Consider the following 15,034-nt stretch of genomic DNA (forward strand, 5'->3'; position numbering starts at 1 on the left):
GTAAATCGCGCTGATTAAATCTAACAATTGCTTATAAGTTATCATTTCACGCAAAACCGTGCAAAGTAGCTATACTATGTTCTCTAATTGTTAATGTTAACAACGTCAGCAAGCATTGCGTGACTACATCATGTAATGTCCTTCCGATATTATCCTTGTTTTCGCATGGGTCCGGTTGCAGTCTCTTTTTTTCTGTAGCCACTCCGAAGTCCGAACGAAGTCTTTTGCATGTTACAGCGGGTGAGTCTCTAGTTGTCACTGATGATGATCGTCGTTTGAACCTTTCTGGATCCGCCATCAAATTGATAAGTTTAATTATATCAAGTGCTGTGAGAAAAGGCTATAAATCTCTACCTCCAACATCCTCACACGCAATATAGCTTATACTAGCCGAGACTCCTTCTTTATGTGTACAGATGTGACGTAATGACGCAAAGACATGCTCGAATCTCCCGCGGAAATCCACCAGTACCACTAAAATTAAAAACATTATTACAAGCTTACCGTTTTGCATCGAGCTAAGGCAAGCAGATAGTTTTGAACACTGGCTGGTTATGTATTTTATCAAATATGTATTTTGGATAATTTTTAACCCAAAAAAAGCTACGGACAGCAGCTTTAAAATAACTGTTTTCTATTTAAATATATATTCAGTAGCGGAGTGGCAATCGGGAGAGTCGGGAGTTTTCCCGGTGGGCCGGTATTGTTTCGAGGCCGCGAGGGCCGGTCTGATAAAATATATTCATTGCAAATTCGCCATGCGCACTTGGGGCCCAAGCGAGGGGAAGAAAACATTTTTTTTTTAACATTTTCTATAACAGAGCGTATATTTGCCCTAAGTGCCTGTCTTTAAAGCAAAAAGACACTCGTTACGAAACAGCTACAGTGGCGTAGGTCGTAGGGCGTGAAGTGCTTGAAAGCAGCTTTTGATGCGCTCGACCCGAGTTCGAATCCGCCTTTTGCCGAACTCTCTCTTCTCCCTTTTCCCAACACATATGTAAAGATGTAAAATGTATAACCTAACATTAAGGTCTCTAGCGTTATATTTTGCCAACGAACTAAAATTGAAACCATGATATGGCTTTGTGTCTTTATAAAACAGCACAAGACTTTAAGAATAGGCATCCTGTCTGTGCTGCGTGATTACTTTGCTCACGCGATCAGCATGGTTATCTGGTGTTTTCTCCTAAAAGCTCAAGGGTTTATTTCTTGCAAATGAAGAAATTAGGACAAAAATATTTTAATTGTCCTATATTATAGTGTAATGTAGGCTAAAATATACTTTTGAAATATTCATTTTCATTTATATAGTACATTTATAGGCTAAATGGATTTTACGTCATAGGAATAATTATATAAATCATTATTACATTATAATAATAATTGTTTGGCATCCTAAAACATCATTGATAATGTAATGCAGACTGAGACTCTCATAACTAAAAAGATGCCCTCTTTATTGTCCTGGTACAAATCAATGCTTTTTCTTTGTTCAACGAGCAGTTCATGGGTTGAAGCTCTTAATTTTGATCTCTCAAAGAGCACGAGATTGATGCTTTTAACCTTAAAATGTAAAAAAAAATCTTGCGGGGGAGCATGCCCCCGAACCCCCCTAGAGGCACAGAGGTCCACCCAACATAGTTTTACAAATTCCTATGGGAAAGAACGACCATTTATGAACTTTACTCCAGCATAGTACAACAAAGTTACTTTTAAATCAGTAAAACTGTAAATGCCGTATTGAAATGTCCCTGGACAAAATATACATTTGGCCTGCCTAAGAGGGGGCCTACAAGACATTGTGCCCAGGGGGCTCTTAATCCGGCCCTGCCGGCGACGAGGGCCGGTGGTCTACGAAATTTCCCGGTAGATTTTTTGGTCCCACTCCGCCCCTGTATATATTTAACATGCAATTTATTCCTGTGATTCCTGAATTTTCAGAAGCCATTACTCCAGTCTTCAGTGTCACATGATCCTTCAGAAATCATTCTGATAAGCTGATCTTCTTCCCTGATAATGAATTTATTAAAAGTAAATGCTTTCATCAAAATTGCAGAGTGTGTTCTCTATTGATTTTTATAACATATTCAGCTATAGACACACAAATACACTAATGAAAATAGTGCGGCTCATGAACGCAAAATAGGCAAGCAACCCTAAAATGAGGGCAAGTGCTCTAATATGACCCCTTGAAGTGAATGTAATCTGACTGGATGGGCACAATTCTCAGAATGTGACATTCCACATCGAACTTGCACCTATATCCGCACAGCAAATCAGCTGATTTTAATTAACACTTTTGTTTGCACCTATGCCGTCTCATATTTTTCACTCAGCTGCAGAAAGAGAACAGTGTGTGGAGATATAATCATTGGGTATGTGTGAGAGTATTGCTGATAAAGCCTCACACCTCGTTTTCCTGTGAAGAATGTGGAGGGGTTTCGTGAACGAGATTGTCATCAGCTTCAGAGATCTCCTCCTTTGGTGCCTAGTAGAAAAACACAAGTCATTTCAGGATGATTTCACTGCCAGCACAGTTGCATAGGAATGAGAATTAAAATACAGCCCACAAAATCCAACGATGTGACATTACGACACAAGAAAGTTCATTAAAGGCAAAGTGCTTAAAGTTTTTCCTCACTTAGTAAGAGTGTAGTTCTAAGCCAATTATCTCAGGCATTGTCAGAGATATACAGTTTGCTCATGACACATGCAGTGGGGCTATTTTGCAATTTTCCAATTTAATACAAAATTGTTTAGAACAAATTATAAGCATACATATTTCAGAATTTTAGTATTCTAGAAACAGTGCAGAATTTTTTTTATTTTTTATTTATTTATGTCAATGTTTTATTGTTTAAAAAAAATATTATACACACACATTCCTATTAAATATGAAAACGCTATTCTATAACTTCCAGTTCATTAAATATTTAAAAAATGTTTTCTCTTGGTTTTCTCTTACATATGAAGATTAAGGGAACATTCCATGTTATAATTTTGCAAACATTATGGGAGCGTTAATTCTTGAATGTTCTCTGAAGTAGTAGTAACATTTAAAAAAGTTAAATGAACATCTAAATGTTAAATGTCGCCTCTGGCTTGCTTAGTTGGGGACACTTAATATTCAGCAATATTATTGATTTGACTGCACTGACACTCTTGGATGAGAACGATCCACGTTAATTGACTGTAACCCTGTTCCCTGAAAAAGCGGAACGAGATGCTGCGCTGCTTAGCGCATTGGGAACGTCTTTAATCGTGACCAGCTGTGAATATTGCGTGTAACACGCCAATAGAATTGACACGGAGGTAACATAGCCTCGGTCGATGACGTCATCGGCACGCACCCGCGACGCAAGGCTATAAATAGATGAGCCACAGGTGCATCGTCAGGATATTTTGTCTGAAGAGCAGTCCCGGGACAACTCAAGAAGGCCCAAGACATTAGCTTGTGATGTCGACTCAAGGATGTGAGAGCCCGGAGTAGCATGAACATTCAAACTATAAAACCTTATGAATGTGTGTGGAGAGGACCAGCCTGCCGATCACAAACAAGTTGTAAGGGGGCACCCCTTGCCAGAGCACTTGAAGAGGCGACCTCCCTGGTGGAGTGAGCCCTTAGCAGGATGGCAGAGCCTGCATATTCCCGATTCTTTTTAAAGAAGTTATAGCCATAAGAAGAAACATCTTTAGGGTCTGAAGTTTGTCAGACGCTGATTCTAGAGGTTCAAAGGGGGTCTCTCAACCAGACCCTCTAGGACTATAGCTAAGTCCCATGAAGGGATCTTGGTTCTTACGGGAGGCCTCAGTCGTCTGGCCCCAAGAATGAAACGAGGGAGCAGAGGATGTCTCCCGAGTGGCACCCCGTAAACCAAGTGGCGGGGCATGTGCCTGTTGATAATTTTTCCTGCAGGAAGTCCAGAGCTGAACCAATCTGGCAGTTGACCGGATCTGCATTATGTACAACACACCACCTTTCAAAGACATCCCATTTGTTGGCATAACTCTTTCTAGTGGAGGAAGCGCTAGCACTTAGATTGGTCTCAATAACATCAGGCGAAAGCCCAGTGTCCCTCAGTTGGTACCCATCAGGGGCCAAACATGAAGGTTCCACAGGTCGGGCCTGGGATGGAATATCGTGCCGTCTGCCTGAGACGAAGGCCCCTCCTCTCCGGAATCGCCCATGGCAAGCCATCGATATGTTCGGCCAACGCGGCGCTATCAGTAAGAGGCAATACCCTTGTTGGCGAACTCTGGCTAGAACTCCCGGGAGCAGAGAAACTGGAGGGAGGAAACGCATACAGGCAGATTTTGGGCCATGTGTGCGCCATCGCGTCCAGACCCAGGGGGGCTGGGTGACTCAGAGAGAAGTAGAGGGGACATTGCGCTGTCTGAAAGGAGGCGAAAAGGTCCACCAACGCTTCATAAAATCTGGTCCAGATCTGTTTGACTACCTCTGGCTTGAGTTTCCATTAGCCCGTCGGTAATTTCTGTCTGGACAGTAAATCCGCTCCCACATTCAGATGCCCTGGAATGTACACTGCCCTGAGTGACAGGAACTTCTCCTGGGCCCAGAGAAAAATCTGCCTTGCTATTCTGTTCAGATTGCGTGAGCGCAGACCTCCCTAGTGATTTATGTAAGAGACTGCCACTGTGTTCTCCACCCGCACTAGGACATGACAGCCTCTCAACTGAGGGAGAAAGTATTTCAAGGCCAGAAATACAGCCATCAGCTCGAGGAAGCTGATTTGTTAATCGAGCTGATGACCCTCCCATTCCCCTTAAACTGGATGACCACTTAAGACCGCTCCCCACCCCGTCAGGGAGGCGTCTGTCGTTAACAGTTTGCGACGACAAGGCACCCCTAGAGTGGGACCCAAGGCGAGAAACCGGGGTCTGAGCCACATAGATAGTGTACGAAGCCCACGGCGCGTCAATTTTATTTGCCTTTGAGGATTGGCCCTTGGATGAAATCCCCTGGCTTTTAGCCACAACTGAAACGGTCTCATGTGCAACAGCCCCAGAGGAATCACAGTGGATGCTGAAGCCATGAAACCTAACATTTTTTGGTACTGACGAACAGTGCGATCTTGGCCTAGTCTGACTTTGCTCATGGTCTGCCGAACGGTCTAGATTCGAGAGGGAGACAGTTGTGACCGCATCGTGATCGAATCCCAAACGATCCCGAGATAAGTCGTTCTCTGGGCAGGAGAAAGAACACCTTTCTTGGTGTTGAGTCTCAACCCTAGAGAAACTAGATGAGCTAACATGTCTCTGTGTTGAAGCACCATCTCTTTGCGATTGTGCTAGTATTAACCAATCGTCGATGTAATTCAAAATGCGAATGCCCTGGAGTCATAATGGAGCCAGTGCTGCATCCATGCATTTTGTGTATGTGCGGGGTGACAAGGCTAGGCTGAATGGAAGAACCCGAAATTGGTACGCTTAGCCCCCGAAAGCGAACCTCAGGAACTTCCTGTGTTGTGGCAATATTTCTATGTGAAAATATGCATCCTTCAGATTGATCGTGACGAACCAATCGTGATGTTGAATTTGCGACACGACCGTCTTGACGGTTAACATCTTGAATTTGAGCACTGAATTTAAGCCTCGAAGATCTAAGATCGGACGCAACCCCCCATCTATCTTGGGAACCAGGAAGTATCTGCTGTAATAGCCCGCCTCGCTCTCCCATGTTCTATGGCCTCTTTACTCAGAAGAGTTTGTAGCTCTTGTGACAGTACATGCATCAGCTCCGGAGACCACGCCGTTGAAACGCGAAGGACGACGAATAATTTGGATTCTGTATCTTATCTGTACTGTACTTAATACCCATGCAGAACTGCCTGGCAGAAGTTTCCACGCTGCCAGACTCTCTGAGAGTGGCATCAATTTTAACACTTCCTTTTGAGGGGATGTTAGATGTTCCATGTCCTGGATGACAGCAGGAAGCAACGGAACATCTAACATTTCACTGGAAACCGCTGCCCCCCGAAGCACCAGAGGTGGCGGGGATGGAGAGGTTTAGTGGGGGTAATGAGGAGGGGCGGTCAGATATTGTACGCGCTCCGTCCCGAGGGGGGGGGGCTACCCCCACCAGACTGGGCGCCAGACCATCAGGACTTCCTCTTTTTATTAATGATGGTTCGCCACACTCTGCTTCTTAACCTCCCTGGCTTTTGAAGGACCGAGGAGAGGTTGGGTGGTCGATGGCCCCTCCCCTTGCGTGCGGCGAGGAAGGAACTGGACAAAAGCGTCTTCATGCTTTTTAACCTCTCTGAACCTGGTGACGACATAGGCCAGAGGGTGAAACTGGAGAGTCTAATAGAAAGACGCGGTCTTTATCTTTTATACCAGTTAAATTCAGCCACAGGTGCCTCTCCGTGCTAACCAGCACCGACATTGAATGGCCGATTGCACGGGCCGTTTGCTTGATAGCACGGAGAGACAGATCTGTGGCTCTAGGCAATTCGGTGAACACTTCCTCATCGATGAAATTGGCGACACTCAAATCCTTCAACAGGTCAGCCTGGTACGCCTGTAACACTGCCATAGTGTGCAGGGCAGCACCAGCCTGACCTGCAGCTTGATACGCTTTTCCCACGAGCGCCGAAGTTGTTCTACATGGCTTTGTGGGGAGGGTAGGTCTCTTTAACGAAGATAGCGAATCAGGCGAGAGATAGCTCGCGAGCGTCTCTTCAACCTGCGGCATCTCCGCATACCCCCGCGACTTCGCACCCACGATAATCGAAAAAGTTGGCATCTAAAGCACAAAGGCGCGAGAAGTATATGGTTTGCTCGAAGAAACCGATGTTCTGGTCCCTCCCCCCTGCCACAGAAACCTATCCTCTAGCTTAGATTGTTTGGAGGTCTCTTGTTCGCGTGGCCAGTCAAGCTGTAACCTGGCCACCGCGCGAGTAACCACCTCGAGCAATTGCGAAAGATTTATCTTCACGAGAGGAACGCTCAGAGGCAGGCTGCTCACGGTCCGCAGACCCAAGAGATATATCATCGTCCCCCGCGTGAACCGAAGAAGCACCGGGGCGCGCTTCAAGATCACGCGAGAGGACGTGTGGATCTGGTGACTGAGCAAGCGATAAGGGCGGACCCGTCTCTTGCTCGTCAGCCAGATCCATGCGGTAGCCCCACGATGGTAATGTGGGTGCGGTCTGGAAGTAGCTAAGGGGAGCACGCAGCATTTTAACTGTGAACAGCTCACAATGCTCGTACTCGCCCTGCTCCAACGCAAGAGCCGCGTGCTCCTCCCCCAAACAATCAAAACAGTAATCGTGTGTATCCAGTCTGAGAACATGGAGGGACACAATGCTTACTGTTGACTCATTTTTTCTTTTGACTTTTTAAACTCTTTTAAAGACGTTCAGAGAGAAAAATGAGAATTTCTGCACACTGCCAGTTGAAAACTAACTCCTAACAAAGATCTGTAGTAAGATATAAAGAGGTAAGAGAGAGAGTTCTTTGACGCACACATGTACAGAATGGCCTCTGAAGACAAAAGACCTGACGATGCACCTGTGGCTCATCTATTTATAGCCTCGCGTCGCGAATGCGCACTGATGACGTCATCGACCGAGGCTATATTACCTCCGGGTCAATTCTATTGACGTGTTACACAATATTCACAGCTGGTCACGATTAAAGACGTTCCCAATGCGCTAAGCAGCGCAGCATCGATTGTAGCTTTTGAAAGGGAACTCAACTTAGCTGGATGATGAAATGACTGTTTTCTGCAAAGCTGCTTTATAGCTCAATTGAACTTTACGCAGTTTTTGAACTGATTTCAACTGAATAATGTCTACTATTGTCTTTTCAGAGCTGCTTTACAGCAGAGTTGAATACTGTTTGCATCATTGAGTGCATATATAAATAAAGGTGACTTAACATCTAACAAAACATTTCAGGAAAAAAAATTACGTTTTTGTGCTAACATGTTGAGAGAAAAGACCATATAACTTTGAACGAACGATTAATGTTACAGGGAGAATGTTTGTTCATAACTTTGAGAGAACCTAGACAGAATGTTAGTCGAATTCCCTATTAGCTGGGTTTTAATCCTAGATTTTGACTGTTTTGGACCCCAGTGAATACTGTGCCATGTTGCTCCCCTTCTCAGTCTCTTGTACACTATCAAATGCTATCTATATTATCTCTTAATTCTGGAATTGAGGTAGAAAAGGAGACAGAGGTCTCTGCTCCGGCCGCTCCCTCACTCATGTCCTCCATGCCCTTGTCCACATCCTCCCTCTCCCCTGCTGATAGATGATCTCATTTGCAGTAAATCTGCTCGTGTCTGAGCCAGACATGCCAGAGAGCTCTGCCTCCACTGACAGCACACTGTTCTACCCCTACTGGGCCTAAAACCACAACATATGAGCCGCATTTAAACACAGTTTAAGGAACTGTTACCTCAAAGAGCAAATCAACTTCACATCGACCATACTTGGTTACCAAAAACAACATAATATGTTCAATAGGACCATAATCAAGGATGGTTTATGGATTATGTTGGCAATTAATGCCATATAGAATACATTTGATGTTTAATCTATAGCTTTGTGGAGCGGGATTTTGAACCAATGAGACTATTTATGAAGTTGAAGTCCAACAACAAATAATTTGCCTGTCCACCCTGAAAGCTAGAGGGCTGCACAATCATAACTAATCAGAAAATAGGCCTATTTGATGATTAATATACAACAAAAGGTGGGTCACAGGTTTTATGGACTTAACTTCTAAAAGAGACGACGGATCAAGGACGGATTATGGACCACGACAATAGGACCAGGTCTCCAGCTGAGACACTATTGCAGCTCTATTGTTGTAGACCTTAAGACCTACATTGATATCTCTTTTAGAAAGTATTACACACAAGGTCATGTTCATTCTCTATTGTTGATAATTTTGATTCAGTTTAATTATTTTGTACGATTTTGAACGATTCATTGATCAAATAAACGATGGCTCAACAGTGCGACCATTTCAGTCGCATTTGCATGTGACTGATGATAAAATATTTGGACGTGACCCGATTGAAGCTCATGAATAGTTCAATCAGAATAAAAAAATGCAACTCCCAAGATGCATATACACTGCGCAATGGTTAAGTTTGCTTGCCTTTAGTCATCCGAGGAATTTAGAAAAAGTTGTGTGTGACAGACTACACTTCAGAGACATTATGTTTTGTGTGTATTTATGTTTACAAGTTGACAGGTTAAGATGAGTTGCTGTTGTTTCTTTGCAGTCTGTGAAATAAAATTTGATCATCAGAATAAAGGGTCGGAAATTAACGGTACTTGGGGCAAAAATTCCACCAAAATTAATCAAATGATTTGAGATGTGGGGGCAAAAAATGCCACTTCATGAGGTCTTGATAAATTATGATAAAGTTATGCAATATCACATAAGCAATAGAGCTGTTTTCTCAAACTATCAGCACAATTCCAAATTTGATATTGATTTTATACAAAAGTTTAATACACAAGAAGTTAATTTAAGTGATTTACATTTTGGACACAATATTGGTATTTTTGCTCCATTTTACAAACGAAAATAGTTCCAATGCAGAACTGATGCACATCTCTGAGCAAAACACTGCAGTATTTCATTACTGACTGAAATTAATCGAGTGAGTCTATGATTCAATGACCCAAGACTACATCCAAAATCCCATACTTCTCTACTATATAGTACGTTAAAAACAGAATGTGACAAAAAAAAAGTATGCCCGAATTCACAGTATTCAAAAAAGAGTAGACAAAAAGTACCTGGATGACCAACTTCTTCTGGCGAGATTCTGAAGTGTGCATACAATGGACAGTTTTGGACACTCTACTGTCCCATGAGGCCACGGGAGAGGATTTGTGAATGGAAGTCAAGAAATGTAACTGACACTGGTATGTCACGTGATAATGAAAACATGGCGAATGTAGTACGTCCGGATTACATTCATACTATATAGAATACTTTTTTTGCAGTCGTGAAGAATTATTTATTCAAAATAAGTAGCCTACCTATTCAAGAGAGTATGTGATTTCGGACGCAGTCAGTCACTTGTTTCGTTACTGAATGAATCAGACATTTTTTGAAAACATCGATTGAATCAATTACTCAATTACAAAGAGAGTGCTGTCACCTACTGTTGGTTTTAGTTTCACATTTAAACATCATTTCGATTTTTAGTAATCATTTCAAATTTCTATAATAAAAAATGCATGCCACCTAAGAGCTGCATTCAACAGTTTGTGTAAATATAAATGCCATTTCAGATGCAGATGGATTTAGTTGATTTGACTCCGCTTTATAAATAAGTATAATTTGTAAATAGTTTTTGTTGTATTAGCTTTATTTAGTGTATCAGTTAAATGCTGTTACAATAATTTAGATCCTTATTGTTTTATGCCACATAAACAACATTTATAATGATACTGTCTCCTTAGCTTCTTTTTCAAAAGGGTAGCTTTACTGTAGTTACTTTTAATTATGATTAGCTGGTACACTGCCAAACTATAGTTTGAAAGCAGCTTAGGAGGAATACATCAAAATACTCCGTAAGCAAATACAAAGTGCATATGTTCGCTTCATTGCTTTTGAGAAATGAGCACACAGGTGGCAAATAAAAGCACACCACAGGAGCACAAAGGACATTTGTTTAGTCTATCCTTGGAGAAGCCTCACGCTACTCTGTTTCATCGCAAAAGGAATGCGTACAACTACCGATTATGCAACTAGAATGTTAAACAGACCATCTGGAAGAATGGTTTAAGAGCACTGCTGGAGTTGTTTGAAAACGCATGGTGCAAATATCACGACAGCAGCAGCACTACTTATAATCGGATAACAGCATTCCTTGCATTACTGTTGTCATGCTATCTAATAACAATTCACATCACTTAATATTAAGAACACTCAAAAGGAATCTGCCTGTACATGCTTAAACACATAATGATAATAAATGCAAAGCTCACAGCTCTGGCACTCATTCGACACTGTACATTCCCATGATGCATTAGGCTCTCTGCAGATCAGCGCGTTTTACTTTACTATTTAAGGCATGTAGTTATAGGAAGAGATGGCACTGCTCTGGCCCACTTCACAGGAGTAATTGTGTTTCAAATGACAGGCTCTGTGTCTCATTCATTACGTCTGCGTCGGTTATGTAAAGCCACCGGGAGAAGCGCAGAGCCGTGCTGAACTCCTCAGCAAGACTAAAGAGCATCCTTCACTCTTTATAGCCAGCCACGAGACTCTATGGAACAGTCTGTCTCAACACAAGAGAAAGGAAGAGGGAAAGGGTGATGCCCTTATCGCAGGTGAAACTGTCAGTGTCATTAATTTGCTCTGTTTCCATGTCCATTAAGAGTAATTGGAGTACTTTAGGCCGAGGATCAAGACAGATGTGAATGCTCATATGGAGCTTGGACCGTGTGCCATGGGAGAAAAAATTCCACACTAATCACATCAGAGTTTAAAAGAAAGGTAGTAAAGTTTTTTTTTTTAAAGATGAAACTGAAAGAAAAAAAAACTGTTGAACTGATTAAACAAAAAGTAGCCTAAGTTCTGTCATGACAACTCTTGGAGTGTTTGGCATGGTAATGAATATTACAATGTTGATATGATTTGTCTTGGCAGAATAGATCTGCTACGCTGCTGCTGCAGAGCAGGTACGGGACTTGCTACTGCCAATACAAATATGCTGTAGTGAGCAAGTAAGACATTCTGCTGCTGTACACTATACATGAATTACCCATCGCAGATCTATACAGGTGGAGCTGGGAAGGTGGAGGGCTTCTAAAAGTGCGCTGCAACTGCTACAGAAAATACTGACCAATATGCTCAGAAAAAAAAAAGCCGTTTTTTAACCTGCAAAAAAAAAAAAAAAAGACCATTGTTTTGGTTGTGATTCGGCTCTACATGACTGTGCGGATGTATGCTGCTAATTAAACAACAACATTCACTAGCTACTAGGCGGCTTAATAACCAGCTAAGCTGATAGCTCAAGATGTAACAGTAGCTGCCTACCCAATAGACATGGTTGAAAATAAATTCCAGAACAACCATAATGAAATTACTTTTCAAAATAGATACTTTACAACGAACTCTGTTACACAGCTAGGCTGCATAGCATTAGCAATTTATCTGTGCAATAAAATACATTGCTCGCCTGTTGAGTAATAAAAACGCCATCTCCGCATCACTTTTTAACGCGTTTCAAACCCCTCAGCTCAGTTCCCTTTCGAGGGAACTCTCGATGCGTCACTTGACGCTTTGGGAACGCCCCCAGCGTGCATGCGTCTGAGCATCAATGTCAACTAGTCCAATGGAAAGAATGAGCGTCACGGGCGGGTGACGTCATGACCAGGAAGGGATAAAGGCTCACCCGGTGAAACGCGGCATTAGCTTCTGTGTCTCAGCAAGCGATCTGTGTCATTTTGTCTCTGTCTATTTACTGTTGTCTGTTGCGGAAAAGGATGGAAACTAAACAAGTGTACAAACAGTGTGCTTCTCCCTGCCCGCGTTATTTAACGGGTGGGGACACACACGAGCTTTGTGTCGTTTGTTTGGGAGTGGAGCATGCGGTCTCAGCCTTCGAGGGGGCTGAGTGCCAGCATTGTGAGATGTTACCGCTTCGCATGCTCCGCTCTCGCCTGTCACTCTTTGATAAAGAGAGTGGGCAGGCTCGCGATCCGCAGGGATCAGGACCCGCGTCTGCTGAGGCAGCGCGGAGATTGCATTGCTGGGGATCGCAAAAGGAACTTTCGGAGGGGTTGGAGACGGGTCCGAGGGCTCTTTCTCCTTCCTTACCCGAGAGATCCAACGCTCTCCCCCCGGTGTCGGAAGCACGCTCTGCGGTTTCTTCCGCCCGGGGAGAGAGCCCTCCATTACTTTATTACTTTGTTATGTCGCGGGCTGTAGAGAAATTAAATATTGAATGGCCATCTGAGAAGAAGGGCGCTCGTCCTAAAAGCAAATTAGATGAGCGCTTTTTATCTTCCACCACATTATCTCCACCACGAGGGCTTCCATTTTTTCCCGATTTGCACAATGACATATCTAAATCGTGGAATAAACCTTACTCATCACGTCTTTTCAGCCCTCAAGTTAACACTTATTCGAGAATAAGAGGGCTGAAAGAGTATGGTTATGAGGCGATGCCCCAGGCGGAAGAGAATTTAGCCAGTTATCTTTCCCCTGGTCCCGCATCGTCTCTGAAAGCCTCGGCTTTGCCCACTAGACCGCTCAAAGCCACTTCGGTGTTAGTGGGCAAAGCTTATACGGCAGCAGGTCAAGCTGGAGCATGTCTGCATACTATGGCAGTGCTCCAGGCTTATCAAGCTGACCTGCTGGGGGATCTGGATAGTAGTGAGGGAGTCAGTCATGACGATATTCGTGAACTTCGTCGGGCTACCGATCTTTCTCTCAGGGCTACTAAGGAGACCGCCAGAGCAATTGGGCGGTCTATGGCAGCCTTGGTAGCTACTGAGAGACATTTATGGTTAAATCTGTCTGAAATTAAAGAAAAAGATCGAGCTTTTTTATTAGATGCTCCGCTTGAACCTTCTGGTCTCTTCGGCGACGCAGTCCACGCGGTCGTCGAGAGATTTCAGGAGTCAAAGAAACAAGCTGACGTTTTTAAAAAGTTTATCCCTCGCCGGGTCCAGCCCCCTGGGGCTGCTGGGCGTGAGCAGCCCCAGCCGTCGAGCTCATCATATCGTGTGCATCAGAAAGAGAGTGTTGCGTCTCGTGCACCTCCACGTAGAGACTGGAGACGGACGCAACCCTCTCAACCGAAGTCTTCTAAGTCGAAGCCGGATCTGAGGACCGTTCTTCAGGCGAAGAAGACTTCGGTTCAAAAAAAAAAAAGGTCCTGATGTTCATGCATCAGGCCTGTGAGGACAGCCCCGACCGAAGTGGAGCGGTGTACACCCTGGTGGGGGGTACATCGTTGGGTCGAGACCCCCTGATTACACGTTTCCTTCGTGGCACTTTGAGGCTAAGGCCTGCAACTCGCACTAGGGTGCCAGCTTGGGATCTTGCTTTAGTACTAGAAGGCCTGTCTAGGGCTCCATTCGAGCCCTTAGATTCGGTTTCAGAGAAGTTTCTTACCTTTAAGACTATCTTTCTGCTAGCTATTTCGTCCCTTAAGAGAGTTGGAGACCTTCAGGCCCTTTCGGTTTCCCCCACTTGCCTTGAGTTTGCACCGGGGATGGTCAAGGCATTCTTATATCCAAAACAGGGATACGTCCCTAAGGTGCCGACCTTGACTCCGAGGCCTATTGTGCTGCAGGCTTTCTGTCCTCCTCCTTTTACATCTGCGGACCAGGAAAGGCTGAACCTCTTGTGTCCAGTGCGAGCACTGGATACTTATGTTCATCGGACATCGTCAATGAGGAAGTCCGACCAGTTATTTATTTGCTTTGGATCACCTAAGAAGGGTCTTCCTGCTTCTAAACAGACGGTTAGTAAGTGGATAGTTGAGGCTATTTCACTTGCATACGAGTACTCTGACCTGCCGTGTCCTTTGGCGGTCAGAGCTCATTCTACGAGGGGTATGGCGGCCTCTAAAGCCTTACTATTTGGAGTTTCTCTTCAAGACGTTTGTGATGCGGCAAGCTGGTCCTCACCGCTCACATTCGTTAGGTTTTACAGCTTAGACCTGGATGCTGCCCCAGGTTCTCAGGTGCTTAGTGCTTAGTTTCAACAGACTGACACTCAGGTACTTGGAATTCTGGCGTTTTGGGTATTCTCGTTCCCAAAGCGTCAAGTGACGCATCGAGAGTTCCCTCGAAAGGGAACGTCTCAGGTTACGACTGTAACCGTAGTTCCCTGAGAAAGGGAACGAGACGATGCGTCACCCTGCCATACTTCCTGCTTCCCTGTGATCGGCTTGCTTCGACTTTTTGAAGCTAATGCCGCGTTTCACCGGGTGAGCCTTTATCCCTTCCTGGTCATGACGTCACCCGCCCGTGACGCTCATTCTTTCCATTGGACTAGTTGACATTGATGCTCAGACGCA

The sequence above is a fragment of the Rhinichthys klamathensis genome, unplaced genomic scaffold (genome assembly GCF_029890125.1).
Source record: "Rhinichthys klamathensis goyatoka isolate OS25496 unplaced genomic scaffold, OSU_Roscu_1.1 h1tg000226l_1, whole genome shotgun sequence".
Taxonomy (NCBI): Eukaryota; Metazoa; Chordata; class Actinopteri; order Cypriniformes; family Leuciscidae; genus Rhinichthys; species Rhinichthys klamathensis.